Source organism: Octopus bimaculoides, chromosome 12 (genome assembly GCF_046866305.1).
Source record: "Octopus bimaculoides isolate indiv1 chromosome 12, ASM4686630v1, whole genome shotgun sequence".
Classification (NCBI taxonomy): domain Eukaryota; kingdom Metazoa; phylum Mollusca; class Cephalopoda; order Octopoda; family Octopodidae; genus Octopus; species Octopus bimaculoides.
The window spans coordinates 36,406,330-36,425,157 of record NC_142939.1 but is presented as its reverse complement, the minus strand read 5'-3'; the positions used below and the strand labels follow the sequence as shown (position 1 = coordinate 36,425,157).

The 18,828-nt window shown below is 31.9% G+C and overlaps 1 protein-coding gene across 1 annotated transcript in view; it reads right to left on the bottom strand.

Moving 5' to 3' along the window:
* LOC106875675 (uncharacterized) overlaps positions 1-18,828 on the bottom strand; it is a 178,334-nt gene that overhangs the window by 56,690 nt on the left and 102,816 nt on the right. The gene's annotated exons all lie outside the window — the stretch shown is intronic.

Sequence of the window (18,828 nt, the reverse complement as noted above, 5' to 3'; positions counted from 1 at the left end):
AAACAAAACCAAATATATACCATCTGTGCATGGAAAATATAAGCAATAAACTGAAGTATAATTGGAAAAGGTTGTCAAAATTTGTTGGTATTTCTAAACGTGCAATAAGGAAGGCCACTGCACTTGTAGCTTTGCAGAGGATTTGAAAAGTGATGGATGAGTCTAAAGGTGATTACAAAGGTACGGCAGCTCGGGAAACTTGGGAAGCAAAGAGAATTTCATGAAAGCAAGCTATTCTTTTGTTTCAATGAACAGAGGAGAAGCACTGCAAAGAAGAGATACACCATGTGGCAGTACGACTTCACAGGACGCTGCTGGTTGGCAGACTGATGCCTGAGGAGTTGCATTAAGTGGCTTCTAGTGACAAAAGCCTGAACTACAACGAACTTGTCCTACAGAAAACGCTTCTGGTTACTTTTGGGTACCTCCTCATATATGTGTGTGTGTGTGTATACACACACACATATGCACATACATATACAGGGTGCGATGGGTAAATTGTCTCCATTTATATTTTCAATTTCACACATGCACACTGTTTGTTTTTTAGTTTGTCAACTACACAGTATAGTAGGGTCAGTTGGGCACCATGACACAATTTGGAAATGACATGCTATACTGCTTGGCATTCATGCTGGAAGCTCCAATATGAACATTTCAGAGGATTTGGAAAGAGTTGGATAAGTCTAAAGGTGATTACAAAGGTACGGCAGCTCGGAAAACTCACTCTGATCATTCCAATAAGAAAAGAACTCCTGAATTTGTTGGTGAGATCCACGCCATGATTGACAAGATCCCACCAAGTCAATCAGGTCCATAGCCAGGGATGTGGGAGTGTCTGAGTTTCTTATCAGGCAGATAGTGCATGAAGACATTCGGTATTCCTCATACAATGTGAGAAAGGGCCAATTTTTATCCCAAGCCATTATGGACAAGAGGAAAGACTGTGCTACAACGTTTTTGAACAAACTCAAGCAACCCCTCCAACTGAACATGCTTTGGCTTTTCTCAGATGAGAAAAATTCCTGCCAGGATCAGACAGTCAACACATAGAACAACTGTTGGCTTGCTATATCCTCAAAACATGTACCGAGAGTGATAAAAATCAAACATCCAGTCAACATCATGGTGGTTGGAGTGATCACTAGTGATGATGATGATGTTATGCTTCCTGTATACATATATATATATATATATAAATGTATGTATGTGTGTATGCATGTATGTATGTATGTATATATATATATATATATATATATATATATATATATATATATATATATATATATATATATATATATATATATATATATATCACAGCTGCATCTTTGTTACACGAGAAAAGCCATTGCCAAGAAGACTTACTGAAATGATTCATGATTGTTGCCATGTGATGCCCTTATATGACTTTTAAGCCCAGCCAAGCTTTTACACATTTTATTACATACTAGACAACTGTGTTGGCTGGCAGGAGAAACAGGTGCCACCATATGCACTCTCTTAACATGTCTTTTTAGACTTCCAACTGAGAGGCACACCCTTCCACATTTTATACGTGTTCTGTTATGAATTTTAATAGCCACATGATTGTTTATCATGGGTCAATTTCCATGAGAATTTTGATGGCTCACCAGGCCTGCATGACTCAAACACCTCCACCCACAAACCACACACATAAAAAGCAACACTCTCACTTTCTACAGGTTCCCCGCTTCTAAGCCCCCTCCTAATTCTCTCATACTTCACTCTCTCCCTCTCAAACCTTGAACAATCATGATGCAGTATCTTCCTCCTTCCATCATGTCTTGTGCCTCCCTCTCCCAGTTACCAGCTGCAATTCCTGTCTGTATTAGAGCATTTTTACGGCAATCCTTAAGCCTTAGTTTAAGTTTATGCGCTGATCACCTGCCATCTTCCAGCTCACCATAGAATAGCTGCTTTGGCAGTCACTCATCACTAATCCTTACCAAATGTGCCCTCCACCTCAAACGTCTTTGCAAAGTCATTGACTCTATACTTCTACTGCCACTCCTCTCAAGCACCTCCACATTACTAATGACCATTTTCCAGTTCATCCCCCAAATTTTTCTCAGTCAGTATTGATGAAATCATTCTACTTGCCTTACCTGCCGACGGTAAACGACCCATGCCTCACTTCTATATAGCAAAGATGGGAGGACGCATGTTTTATATACCTTAACTTTAATTTGTGAAGATAAATTAAGTTGTTTCCACAGATGCCTGGCAAACTGAAGAGGTTCCTCCGGATTGGCGTGATGCAACTATGGAGATACTATATAAATCTAAAGGTGGAAAGGATGTCTGTGATAATTATCGCGGCATCTGTCTGTTAGCTATTGCTGGAAAGGTCCTCTGTAGGGTAATGCTGGATAGATTGCTTCTGCATATTGCTGATGAGGTTCTATCAGAATCACAATGAGAGTTTAGGGATAGTGGGAGTACGTACTATGGATATGATATTTTTGGCTAGACAGTTGCAAGAGAAGTGCATCGAACAGGATATGGACTTATACCAGGTTTTCACTGACCTAACAAAAGTGTTTGATTCTATCAATAGAATTGCACTTTGGGAGATCCTAAAAAAGCTAGGATGCCCTGAAAAATTTGTGAGAATGCTTAGACAATTTCATGACAAGATGGAAGATCCAATTTCTGTAGATAATGGTATAAAGCAAGGTGATATTCCTGCTCTTACACAGTTTGCTATATATTTCGCAATAGTCTTTCAAATAGCTTTTAAAGATTGCCCTGAAGGCGTCTCTATAAGGTATAGGACAACAGGAAAACTGTTCAATCTTAAAACTCTGTGCCAAAATGAAACTTCTGCAGCACATGATGAATGCGATTTCTGCAGCATGCGCAGCATTGGGTCTAACAATCAATCTAAAAAAAACTGTTATAATGTACCAGACCGCTCCCTCCAATGTATGTGGAACCTTTATATATATATATATATATATATATGATATATAGTATAACCTACATAATATACAGACAGACAGAAACACTCTGATATATATATATTTCCACCAACACATGCGAAATTGTGTCTGGTATAATCTCCCAGCTGTCAGCAAGTCTAGTAGCCTTCATGTGGAATACATGTATATTTTTGTGAAATTGCTAAGAGTCAGATATAATACATTTTACAATAAAATATATGGCTGTAAAGCTTGAATGCATGTATTCATTTCTATCTGCTTGTAAATGTAAGTATATGTACGTGTGCTTGTGTGGGTTAACAGCACACAAAATTATGGAGTGCCATGCTTTGTGATTGAAAGTATGATTAATGTTTATAACACATAAATATGCTTAACCCTTTTGCTACCATATTTCTATTGAAATACACTATCTTTGTTTAGTTTTGAAAATAATGAAGAATATAGTCATAAACTGTTATATGGAACATAAATTAACATGAAATTTTGATGGAAGGGTTTCATTTAGATCATTTTAAAACAAGAACCTTGCATCATAGAACCTGAAGCAGTCTCAGGCAGATTGGTATCACAAGATTAAAACATTCAGATTAGCAGCAAAATAATAATAGTAATGTTACTTGACCAAATGGGCAGCAAATTCAACGACACGGCTCTGTTTCATCACTGTACTAAAGTATCATCATTGAAAATATTTGCAAAAAAAAATATATATATATATATACATACACACACACACACACACACATATATATATATCTGTAAAAATATGTGACACTTATTCAGTAGCCATGATAAAACTCCAAGTTTCGGATGCCAGGGTGGGAGCCCACGCCAACATCTCTTCAGTTATCCGGCCAATTGAAAATTCCTGTGAATAATGACCGTTAAAAAACAAAGGGAAATTACTGTGTAGTGACAAGGTCAAAATGCGTCTAAAACTGTGTATATTATCGCATGCATGCATATATCCATATACACATGCACATATCTCTTTATACGCACGCATATATCTACATTACGCACGCATCCACGCGCACACTCACAAGCGTGCACATATAAAGTTCTTTGTACATGTCTATAGGCATCCAGGAAAAAACAGGGTGGAGGGGAGGAAACAGAAAAATGTGTGGAAAAAGTATTAACCCTATAATTATGTAAAAAGCATATAAAAAACATTAAAATAATTAAAAATATTAAAAAAATAAAATCCAAGTAAAAAACTTATACATAGACACAATATAGAAACCTATCAGTACTTGCTTTCTATTTTTGTGTCTAGCTATAAGCTCTCTATAATTATTACTTATATTTCTTATATATTTTTAAAATATTTAAAAATATTTTTACTGATAGGACCTGCTGATGAGACTGTACTGATAGGTTTCTATATTGTATCTATGTATAAGTTTTTTACTTGGATTTTATTTTTTAATATTTTTAATTATTTTTATTATGTTTCTTTCTGATTATTCACTCCATGAATCTGCTGATATGTGAAGTCAGAGAGATGGGTCTGTAGTTTTTGGCCTCTGCTCTGCTTCCACCTTTATGGATAGGGCATATGATGCCTTGTTTTAGCTTTTTGGGAAGTTTACCACTTGCAAGGAAACTCTGGAAGAGTATCCAAAGTGGTCCCGCTAATTCCTGTTTACATGACTTTAAGAGAATAGCTGGGAAACCATCAGGGCCGGTTGCTGAGTTTGAGTACATTTCATCCATAGCTGCTATTACATCTTCTTCTTCAATGTCAATGTAGTTAATGGCTGCTGTCTTTTTCTGCAGAGTTGCATTGTCAAAGAAATCAGCTGCGTCTTTTTATCTGCATGTGACTCAGTGGAGAGGTAAATTGCACACTTTTAAATTGGACACTGAGCGCTTCACTTATCGTTTTGGGGTCTGCAGTCAGTGAGCCATTCAACTGGAACAGGGGTCTTATTTTGTACTGTACTGTACTGTGGTGGTTTCTTTTGCAAATTTATAGAAAGCCTTGAGGTTTGCTTTTTTGCTTTCTCTATATATATATAAGCAACAATTATTACCCATTATCTCTAAATTTACTTCCATTAGGTGTACACAAAATTCTTTCAAATTAAGATTAAATAAGATTAAATAGGCACAGGAGCGGCTGTGTGGTAAGTAGCTTGCTTACCAACCACATGGTTCTGGGTTCAGTCCCACTGCGTGGCACCTCGGGTCGACCAAAGACGGAAACTGAAAGAAGCCCGTCGTATATATATATGTGTGTGTTTGTGCGTCTGTGTTTGTCCCCCCAACATCACTTGACAACCGATGCTGGTGTGTTTACATCCCCGTAACTTAGCGGTTAGGCAAAAGAGACTGATAGATTAAGTACTAGGCTTACAAAGAATAAGTCCTGGGGTCGATTTGCTCGACTAAAGGTGGTGCTCCAGCATGGCCACAGTTAAATTATTGAAACAAGTAAAGGAGAGAAAGAGTAATCATAAACCATTATTTAATGACCCTAGAAAAGAAAATAGCACACGTCTATCCAAAAAGGTTTGGAAACTTAAAAGAAGCAATATAGATTACTCGATTTCTAGGAAAATACTTTCTTCAGCCCCACCTTATAGACATAATAACAAGATCTGCAAATTATGCCTAGAAGAAAGTTACAAAATAATGAAAATGAATGGTTTTCTTGTTAATTCAAGAGACGAAAAAGTTTTTTCTTCTACACATATGTCAAAATTCCTTTTTATTAATCTTAAATAATCTGTCCCCGCCCACCTTAACTACTTTTATCTTATTCCTTCTCCTTATAATAAAGTTTTCTGTATAATACCTCTCTCTACATCATTCCTATCTATGGCATCAGATTTCTATTCTATAATACTCTCTACATTAATTATCTTACGCTAATTAGATATTCATATGTTATTCAACCCTTCCCCCTTACATTGTATGACCCTCATATCATTAATATAACATCTATACCAAATCTTCATATACCTTCTCCTCTTTCTCAGTTTATATTTTTAGACAATTTTTGGACCTTTCCTTTATATACACATATATATACATTATTTGTTTGTAATCTATTTCTTTTACAATATGTACTTAGATACACCCCTCTGTCACCTATTCCTAATATTATTATTGTTACTACTATTATTACTATTATTATTATTATTATTATTATTATTATTATTATTATTATTATTATTATTATTATCATAATCATAATTACCTATTGCACATTCTGTATGATACTTTTTACTTTTTACTATTGATATATGCAAACACCTTTTAAAACTATTTTAGGTGACAAATTTGCCCTTATATATCTTAATATGATAAATAAATAAAATAATAATAGTAATGAGAAAAAAGGTGAAAATATTATAAATTTATTTAGATGTATAACCCAAAATGATAAATGAACTATATCTATGAGAGTGTACATTTTGTGGAAGGGATTGTTGTGCACCAAGAATTACTATAGGTTTAAACATATATCATCTGTAAGATTTGATTAATATCAGGTAGATTTGAAAGAAACCATAAATAATTAAAAGAAAAAGATATATAAGGGAAAAATTGTCACCTAAAATAGTTTTAAAAGGTGTTTGCATATATCAATAGTAAAAAGTAAAAAGTATCATACAGATTGGCAATAGGTAATTATGATGATGATAATAATAATAATAATAATAATATTAATAATAATAATAATAGTAATAATAATAACTAGACGAAAGCCAACCATATAAGTATTTAGGAGTCAATGAACTAGATAGGATACAACATACACAAATGAAAGAAAAAATAAAGAAAGAGTACTATAGACGAGTTAGATCAATACTAAAAACAGAGCTCAATGCTAAAAACAAGATAATGGGTATCAACACTTTAGCTGTCCCAGTTATAAGCTACAGCTACAACATCCTTAACTGGACACTAAACGAACTATGTAAAATAGACAGGAAAACAAGAAAAATAATGACAGGATATAGGATGCACCACCCAAAATCTGACATAGAAAGGCTATATATACAACGCACAGAAGGTGGCAGGGGTCTTATACAGCTAGAAAACTATTATAAAATAACCACCATAGGACTGCAAAAATACCTACTCCAGAAGCAAGGGAAACTAATACAAATAGCCACAAAACACGAGCAAAACAAAAAACTGTTTTCAGTATTTAAGGAAGCTGACAAATACAAACAAGAAATCAATCTACCTAACAAATACGAAGAAGAAGAAGAAGAAACAACAAAAGCTATAAAACAAATGAAATCCAAACTAAAACTAGAACAGCAACGGACCATGATAAAACGATGGCAAGAAAAGCCCCTACATGGTAAATACTGGGCTAAACTAAATGCGAAAGAAATAGACAGAGAAAAATCCCAGCAATGGCTGAGAAGCTCAGGACTCAAAGCAGAGACTGAAGGATTTTTAATTGCTGCACAAGACCAAAGCCTCCCCACCAGAAATTACCAAAAACACATAATGAAAAGAAATATAACAAGTAACTGTAGAATATGTGGAGATCGACAAGAAACAATAAATCATATTATCTCTGGCTGCCCAGTCCTGGCTAAGAAGGAATATATTCACAGACACGACAGAGCTGGGACCTATATACACTGGAAGCTATGCCAACATTATGGAATAGCAACAGAAAAAAGATGGTATAAACACACGCCAGAAAAGGTCACAGAAAACGAGAAAGCAACCATACTCTGGGATATGCCAATACACACAGATAGAGAAATTAAGGCAAATAGACCAGATATAGTTGTCAAAGATCATGAAGGAAAAAAATGCCTTCTAATTGATGTTTCAATACCAGCAGATGACAACGTTTCTCTAAAAGAAATGGAAAAACTTTCAAAATACAAAGACCTGGAAATAGAGATAACTCGAATGTGGAATCTAAAAACAGAAACAATTCCTATCATAGTAGGTGCCTTAGGTATAATAAAAAAATATTCAGACAAATACATAACAAAAACACCAGGACTTACAAATATATATAACATACAGAAAATTGCACTACTGGGTACTGCACACATTCTACGCAAAACACTTTCAATACAGTAAACATAAGAGCACCACAGCAAACCACAGCACATACCCAAGGCGCACAGAGCTGCGCTCGGTAGTGAAGTGAAAGCACGTTATAAAAATAAAACTACTGAATAATAATAATAATAATAATAATAATAATAATAATAATAATAATAATAATAGTAATAATAATAATAATAATAATATTAGGAATTGGTGAGAGAGGGGTGTATCTAAGTACATATTGTAAAAGAAATGTATATATATGTGTATATAAAGGAAAGGTCCAAAAATTTATCATTATTACTGCTTCTAATGTTTTTTCAACTTTATCTTAATACTGATTAATATAATTAATATATCATATATTATATTCTATATTTTACTTATAAAGTTTATACTAATTTTATACATATACGTATTTCAAATATTATACATATTATCAAACACGGGTATATGGCTGGTGCACATGTGTATATATATATATATATATATATATATACATACATATATTGGAAGGTTTGGAGGTGATGTACAGGAATTATATTATAGAAAAAAATTAAGGTACTCAGAAATCTGGATGGTTGTACATTTACAGATTTTTATTAATATGTCACATGTTTTATAAATCATATAAAGCGCTTTTCACCTAATCGTGTAGGATTTTCAAATTTTTTGCGATGCCATCTCTTTATATAGTTTTGAGTGTGTAGGGGTGGAGAGAGAGATATATAGGATAGTAAGAGAGGGTGAGGAATGGAGGGAAAAGTGAGAGAGAGAGAGAGAGTGTGTGTGTTTTCGTGTGTGAGTGTGTGTGTTTTTGTGTTGATGTGTGTATCTGTGTGCGTGTGTCGATGGGAAAGAGAAAAGAAAATTGTGTTTATAGCTGGTCAGTTCTTTCAATAAGTTTATTCTTGGCCTTTTAAAGAAATGACAAAACCAGGTGGCATTGTTTTGAAGAAAGTTGTTTTTCAAAAAGAATCTTTGGTATATACACATATCTTTTTATCTTATTTCGTAGATTTGTTCCTTTTAAATGCATCAGTATACAATATATATACATATATTGAAATAATACTCCTCTCTTTATAGGAGATTTATATATTTATATATATGAATTACTTTTTATATTTTTAACCTATTTATTAGCACCTATCACTCCGTAATAATAAAAATACTTTTTCTTACATTCACATTCACCATTACATTATATAAGTTAGGTAATTATTGATAAAATATTACTACAATTTTTACATCTTTTATGCATAACTAGATTCTGAATTTATATTGTAATTTTTTAATATTTAACATAGTAAACATTAAAATATAGAAACGTGTAATTTTTCAAAAAATCTTTCTTACAAATTTATTTTGGCCTTATCTCCCCTACATTGTTACCTTATTCAATCTCTCGAAAACACTTCTTTATCACAGTACAATCTTTTTCAATAATCTTAACTACAGCAAGTATTTTCTTTCTCAATTCTGTAATATTAACAGCTATTCTTCTATTTTTATTCCTTCTTCTTAGACTTATCTCACACAAATGAATATAAGCTTTTTAACTAATAATAAATCTTTTTTTCCATTATATTAACCTAATAATTACTCCTTCACAACCCTGTACCTTTTTTCATTTGAAATTCAGGTAACTTATATAAAATTATAAAAACTATTTGTATTTCTTATTCACGGAATTTTTTATAACAAATACTCTATTTTTTTATTACTATAACTGTCAAATCAAATATAAATTTAAATATCTTAGCATCTTATTGTCTTTCATAAAGATATTATGTATATTATGTAAATAGGCGCAGGTTCCGGGTTCAGTCCCACTGTGTGGCACCTTGGGCAAGTGTCTTCTTCTATAGCCTCGGGCCGACCAAAGCCTTGTGAGTGGATTTGGTAGACGGAAACTGAAAGAAGCCCGTTGTATATATATATATATATATATATATATATATATATGTATGTATATGTGTGTGTGTTTGTGTGTCTGTGTTTGTCCCCTCCAACATCGCTTGACAACTGATGCTGGTGTGTTTACATCCCCGTAACTTAGCAGTTCGGCAAAAGAGACCGATAGAATAAGTACTAGGCTTACAAAGAATAAGTCCTGGGATCGATTTGCTCGACTAAAGGCGGTGCTTCAGCATGGCTGCAGTCAAATGACTGAAACAAGTAAAATAGTAAAGAGAGAGTATCCAAATATGTTATGTGACACTCACTCCATCTAGTCTTCTGTAAAAGTATAACATTCTTCTGATGTATTCTTTTTGATGTATTCTTTTTTCAGATTGAGAAGAACAGTAATATGTAATTAATTTAATTATAATTATAATTGAATTAATATTTTACTACTTTATTTACATGTTAATATTACCGTTTGAAATGAACACATGCATGGATTAAATTTTTTAAAAACTTATAACACCTTCTCTTCTTCATCTTTAATCGTTTGTTGAATTTCTATAGGATACATGTTACATAAATGCTCATAACACACTTTATACTTGTCACATTTTCATATTCGAAAAATACTTACTACAGTAAGCTACCAAAGCAATGTGAAGAATCTTTATTAGAAATTGACCTTTGGAATTCTGCAAAGTAAAGGATAACATAGAACTCAACCTTTTCTCTCATATATATATATATATATATATATATATATATATATATATATATATATATATATATATATATATATATATATATATATATATATATATATAATTGCCAACCGAGTGTGGTGCCCTATATGAAAAAGATATCTTCCTGGGGCTATAAACGTCAGTAGCACTGCCCCATATAGGACGCCACACTTGGTTGGCAATTATATGTTACGATTCTGTATTGCTACTGTTTATATTTAAATCAGAGATATAATAAAGTATAAATATATATACATATATATATACATATATGAATACAAATATACATATATGGTTATGAATAAATATATATAAATGCATATATATATATATATATATATATATATATATATATATATATATATATATATATATATATGCATATATATATATATATATATATATATATATATATATATATATATATATATATATATATGCATATAAAATATATATATATATATATATATATATATATATATATATATATATGCATATATATATATATATATATATATATATATATATATATATATATATATGCATATAAAATATATATATATATATATATATATATATATATATGCATATAAAATATATATATATATATATATATATATATATATATATGCATATAAATAAATATATATATATATATTTCAATAGAAACTCTAAATATAGACTAATTAACCCAGATAAAACTGAAATAGGCATTATTAGCAAAAATGTTTTAGATTCTATTTTAAAGAAGTTAAATAGAGAATTAAATTTATGGATTTGGGGAAATAGCAAGTCAGTTATAGAATGGTTCAAAAGAATTAACCATAAACACAACTGCAAATTTACACAGTTTGATATTGTCAATTTTTAACTGTCAATATCCAGGCCTTTACTTTTTAAAGCATTAGACCTCACCAAACAATATGTCACTATCGATAACTTGAATTCTCTACGATGATTCCACCTGGGTTAAAAAAGGGTTAGGGTTCTTTATTTGATGTACTGATGGGGGCATATGGTAGAGTGAAGTTATGTATGCTTATAGGAGCTTATATTTTGCATAACCTGCATCTGGAATTCCCTTTTATAGATGCAGGATTATATAGGGATGATGGTCTTATAGTCACCCATGATTTAAACTGCCATGAGTTAGATAGACTTAGGAAGAATTTTATTAGTTTCTTCCAAAGAATGGCCTTACAGATAATGATAGAAAATAACCTTAATAATGTAGATTTTTTAGATATTAACTTTGATTTACAATTAGATAAATTTAAACTCTACCGTAAGCCCAATGGAAAGCTATTTTGTATGAACAAAGAGTCAAATCATCCACCCATAATTCTTTAGAATCTAGTTGATAATACAGGAAAGCACATATCATCCATATCTTCAGATGAGACTGCGTTTCAAAATGCCACACCATATAATAATGCATTAAGGAACAGTGGATTCTCGGAGAAGATCCAGTATAGTCAAACTACTACTAGCAATAATAGAAGATGTAGAACTAGAACTAGGAAAGTTTTGTTGTTTAATCCGGCATTTAACATTGCTGTAAAAACAAATAAAGGTAGGGAATTTTTAAAACTAGTTTCTAAACATCTTCAAACTAGCCATAAGTTTTATAGAATTTTTAATAGGAGAACGTTGAAGGTTAGCTATTCATGTTAAAAAAATTTCACCTCTTTTATTAATCAGTACAATATGAAAGTCATTAGAAGCAACCACAGTGCCAAATTTAACCAGAAGAATTGCAATTCTAAGATCAGACTTGCTGTCTGTTAGGAGGAAAATGTCTTGAGAAAGGAATAGTTTATTAAGCTAGAGTACATATAGATGGCTCACAATAATACAAAACATACACAGGAGCCTTGGAAAATTCATTCAAGATTAGGTTTTATTCCCATCAAAATTCTTTTCGATACCCTAGACAGCAATAAGTCTTGCAAAACATGTTTGACTATTGAAGGAAAATGATGTCCATCCTTTCAATAACAACTGGATAATTTTGGAGAAAGCAGCACCATACAAACATGGAGCATATAGGCAACCGATGAGATGCAATTTGTGCTTCTCTGAGAAACTCTTCATCCTGTTCCAGGATAAGCATTCACTGAACCAAAGACAAGATCTTTTAAATTCCTACAGGCATGCTACAAGGTTTAAAATATCAACTGCAAAAATACTGTATGGTCAATTTTTTGACTTTCACATTTGAATCTGGCTTTTACACCTAAAATATAGACATCTTTTAGTATTACAATGCTGGTACATATTTCGCCATCATTTGACTATTAAGAAAGCCTTTGACTATTTTGCAAATTTAAATTTAAATTTTGCCAAAGTTAAAATTTTAACTCATTTTCATATTTAGATATTTAGATTTGATATTTTAAATTTATATTTTTTTAAGTTTATATTTTTAAAATTTACATTCCACTTCATTATATTATATTAATTTTCTTATTTTAATATTCAATATACCAGACAGTTTTTAATATAGTTGTATGCATATATATGTTATGGTGTATATATGTATCTTGACGTGAATATATGTATGTAGATATATATATGTTTATGTTTATTTCTATATTTGTATGTATGTCTACATGTGTCTTACTATTGTATATATGTATGTATTTATGTAGATATGCATGTCTGTTTTATTTGTGTGCATTTTTATGTGTGTATCTAACATTTGTTAGATACCATTTGGGAACACCAACTTCCAAATCATTTCTCTCTCTCTCTCTCTCTCTCTCTCTCTCTCTCTCTCTCTCACTATATGTTTTTTTTCTCTTTCTTTGTTTTTTCCATCACTTTTTTGTTCTCCCACTACATATTATTTTTCTAATTTTCTTTTTCTTTTTCTAGCTTCTATATAGATATATATTTGGTACCCCTTCTTCTGTATGTTTTGGCCAAAAAATACAGAGGACAGGATACCAAATGTGAATTCTATATTACTGAAAAAATAAACATTATACAATCAACAGATAACATCCTACACATTAGGGATGAAACCTTCTCTCTCTGAATGCACAAGCAATATTTTACACTCAAATATTTCAAAGAAGATCCCCTATAAACGAGGGTAACCCTGCCAGGATAGCCCCTTTCTTAAACATGAACACATATAGCACACAAACTTCACACATAGAAATATGCTCCAATGACACACTACCTCAACATACAAGTAGAAGAATACCATGCCTAGAACAAAAACAAATAATGTGAAATGATTAACCATAACAAAATTTACCGAAAACACAAATCCAAGGGAGACAAACTCCAAAAGATGCCACTCTAGACTAAAGTACCTTCATTCATTGTTTCATTCATGTGAATTTATGAGAAATCCCATGACAAAGCAAAGACTGTTTTCCAAAATGGAGATGAACACCTTTCTCCATGTGTTCGGCTTGAAAAATTGTTAAGACACTAGGATATTTTCCTACTTATCTTAACATGAAACCAATGGTAGCCTTAATTCACAAATAAAGAAATTATAGATTCACCAATGCGGTGTTGAGCACTCATTTCACCATTTGATATATATATATATATATATATATATATATATATACATACATTCTCCCTTATCCTCACTCCCATTGTTTCTTTCTCTTATCCCCTTCCCCTTTGCCTATTTGCTCACATGTAACTTCAGGCCATTTCTCTCACCTCTATCTTTTCTGGATGCCACATCCACCTAGCTGGATGTCATTTCTCTTACCACCCAACATATTTTCTCTTCTGCTATTTTCTTCTCTTCTATTTATATTTATACTATATCCTTTAAACATTTTCCCCAGGTGTTACCCATTGCAGTGCATCTTGGCCTAATAGCCCTTACTGTTTGTCTTCATCGATCATTTACTCTGTACACCCACTCTGTTTCTGTTTGTTCATTCGAAGCCCTAACTCTCCACAAACTTTACATTTTAAAAATTTCTGGATGCTACTGTCTTAAAGTTTCCTATTTTGTCGTTGAAAGCTCGAAATAGAGAGTAATAAACAGTTGACAATTGATGAGTTACACTTCTTTTGGTATTTTGTCCTGTACATCTCCTATATATATATATATATATATATATATATATATATATATACATACATACATACATACATACATATAAATTTTCTTATAAAGTATATTTTTAAGTATACTTCACAATATATGGACTATATTAAGAAGTGCTCATTGCAAGCTAACTCGAAGGATTTATAAATTTATATGTATATTTATTTCGTTGTATGTTTAAAATTATGTTGTGAATTTCTATTGATTGCCTGGATTTGTTCCTTCTAAAATTTCCATTACCCTTTGATTTAGCCTGCAATGAGCACTTCTTAAAACAGTCCATATATTGTGAAGTATACTTTAAAATATACTTTATAAGAAAATTTAACTTGTAAGCACTTTTAATAAAATGTACATAATGAAGAAGCATTATATGGGTATTTCAACTAAAAATATTCGTATTCCATCTCAGCATATGTACAAGGAAGCTTTGCAACATAAAATGACTGAATTTATTAATAGGCTCAAACGGAGAGCTTTTTTTCTTTGACAAATGTAGGGATAAGGACGAAGGTCTAGAATTCCATGAATGCCTACCTGTTTGAAAACTTAAGGTCACAGAACGCTTGTGTGACATAGCCAACTGGAAATGATGTTTCCTGGGGCTAAATAGCAGTAGCATTCTTCCTTTCCTGGGACTGCCACATTAAGTTGGCAACAAACCATCGTCTTTATGTTTTCGTTTCTCATTGTGTTTAACATTTTTTGTGATGTCCTGAACCCATATATGCTTGTATGTATACATATAGATGTCGGTATGTACATATATGTATGGATATATGCATATAGTTATATATTATATATGTTATTATATGATCGAACGCCACGCATTGCCTCCAAATAAGTTTTATCTTAATATTTTCTAGTGTGCACTCTACTTCTATTGTTGTCACTTCCCTGTCTATATCTCTCTCCCTTGTTCTTCATCCTTTCTGTTTTTCTCTCCCAACCCTCCCCTATTCTTCCTTTCACCATTCCCTCTTTCACTCCTCCTCGTTGACTCTCTCGTTGCTGACACGTGACGAAAAAGATTCTTTCTTTCTATTTCCTGTCTTCCTACAGAGAAGACGTGAATTTTTTCACTCTCTAACTAGCATTCAAAATAATTTTTCTATCATCTTGGCCTAACAGCCTTTACCGTTTGTTCTCACTTTTCTGTCTTGTTTTTACTGTCTTTTACTGCCTTGTTCTCACTGTCCTGTTTTTGTTTACACTTTAACCCTCAGCAAAAAATTCCAAATTTTAATTAATTTGTTTTTGCGGGAAGGGCTGTTCCAACAAAGTCGCGTATTGTCCTTGCCTTCAAAACGCGAAGTAGATGGAGCAGGGACAACTGAAGAAGGGTAATATTCTTTATGTTGCATGTCTCGTTTCTCTGTTTTTTTCTTTGTTTGAAAATTTTATAAGATCTAGCATAACTAAGTATTTACCATTTAATGTTGTACAATTTCATACTATCCTTTAACTTCCAAACAAACTTTTCAACCTATCCATGTTCCTAAAAGTATATTCATAGTTTGCAATACGTCTTTTAATAAAATTTTCAGTTGACCCAATGTAAAAATGATTTTTCCCTTCAGATTCAACTCTACAGATATATACAAGGTTATTTTACATACAAAAATAATTGAAATAACATTTATCCTTAAATCTACAATCACAAGTTCTAGCAACATAATTATCAGTAATAGAATTATTCTTATTTGTGTTATTATAAAAATGTCCAATTTTTTATTACTAATTCAAGAGATAATTCTAAACAAATTTTTAGATACTGAAAAGCCAATTCTAGCCTTTCTATTATTAATTATTTTATTATATTTATTTCGCTTTTATTAAAATGTTTAGCTTACCCAAATTAGTTTTTGTTTGTCTTGCATAAGGAATAATAAGCTAAATATTATTTCTATTTATAGAATCAACAGTATGAAGTGTATCAAAACCTGCATATGGGGTATACGTTTAAGTCTTAAACTTAAGCCTATTTTCATACAGAATATTATAATTACTACATTTTTTCTTATTCATACTATTACCATTATTATTATCATAATACAGATTTAGTGCATCTACATTATTGGTATTGATTTTAGAATATACATTTACACTACATTTCATTCCACTCCTACTTTGGTTATTTTTAGATTCTGTAATGGTTAATTTATTAATTACGTCATCAACTTTATTACTATTTATATTTTTATGAGATTTATGAATTCTAATTTCATTACTCACGTATGCAATTAGATCCATACATTCCATAGTCTACCAATTTACCATTATTATAATGATTTCTTTTTTTGTGAAGGTGCATGGCTCAGTGGTTACAGTGTCAAGCTTACGATTGTGAGGTTGCAAGTTCAAATCCCGGACAGGGCTATGTGTTGTGTTCTTGAGCAAGACACTTTATTTCACGTTGCTCCAGTTCACTCAGCTATAGAGATGAGTTGCGGCATCACAGGTGCCAAGCTGTATTGGCCTTTGCCCTTCCCTTGGATAACACTGGTGGCTAGGAGAGGGGAGGCCGGTATGCATGGGGACTGCTGGTCTTCCATAAACAACCTTGCCCAGACTTGTGCCTAGGAGGGTAACTTTCTAGGTGCAATCCCAGGGTCAGTCATGACAGAAGAGGGTCTCAGCACTCAATAATGATATTTTTTATAGTCTTCATTTTTATTACAATCCTGTGCATATATCCCGCTTTTTTAAGGGTCACATTATAATATTCTGCATTATTGTTTTAAAGATTTCCTCATTGGTAGATAAATATGAAACTTGCCTCGAAAGTTCATGCTTTAGGATGATTACTACTAAAGTTAATATATTTCAAATTATTGTTTGGTTTATGATATGGGCAATATTGGCCAGTAGCAAGTTCAGATTAGCATCTAAATAATTAACATAATCATGTTCATTTTCAATAGAAATAAATAAACCAAATCTTTTAAAAAAAACTATGCAATTTTTTCTTATACAAATCTAATTTTCTATTTGATAGACTATTAATCAAAAACAGCACATCTTCTCTATACAGTCTGCCATTAATATCTGGAGTAAATAAGTACCCAGTACTTATCAAATAAAATAGTAGACTTTTAGAGCTTCCAAAATTACTTTAATTTCTTTAAAACTAAGGTTAGAGTTTTTTCTAGCAAATAAAAAAGGATTATCAAGCACGATTGGATTAATAGAAGAATAAAAGTTAATATCTACCTGTATAAATTTAGTTCTATTTTTATTGTTTATTCTAAATTTAAGATGCATATACATATCTATCCATCTATCAACATATATATATGTAAGAGAGATTCTATCCGTTAGCTTGTTTGTTTGTTCAGCAAAATCAAACTGATTCAGGAGAAGCTATTACGCTATTGTTTAATTTGTCTGAACAAAAATTATGCAATGGTACAACACTAACTGTGCACAAACTTATGAAGAACTTCACTGAGGCAAATATTCTCACTGGTTGTGGTAAAGGTGATACCGTCTTCATTCCTTGCACACCAGTTATACCATTTAATGCCCCATTCCAATTTAAGCTGTTACAATTTCCTATCCCACTTTCTTTTGCTATGAGCATCAATAAAACTCAGGGTCAAACACTAAATGATGCTGGGTTGCAACTTGAAGAACCATGCTCTTCCATGGCCAACTTTATGTAGGAGCATCACGTGTGAGAGCAAAAGCAAATCCAAAACAAAACAAAACACATTGTTTCTAAAGAAATATTCACTCTTTATGCAACATGAATACTTCAATACCTTAACATGTATGACTGATCTTTTTTCTACTTTAATTATTACATGTTTTCTCTTATAAAATACACACATACAGGAGGAGTAAATCTAAATCTGTAGGGGTAGTCTCACCCTAGTTCAGATTCGAACTGAATCTTTCAATTCTCCTTGGCCGTACGGCCTATTCAAATCTCAAAAGAAACCATGACAAATGGCTGTTCTACTTGACCTGTGGCCTTTTCAGTGCTATCGCACAGTCATATGTATTCTGTAAAAGCTATTCTATATGATACAGCGATTTTTCTATCTTCGTTCATGCTGAATCTTTCAATTCTCCTTCT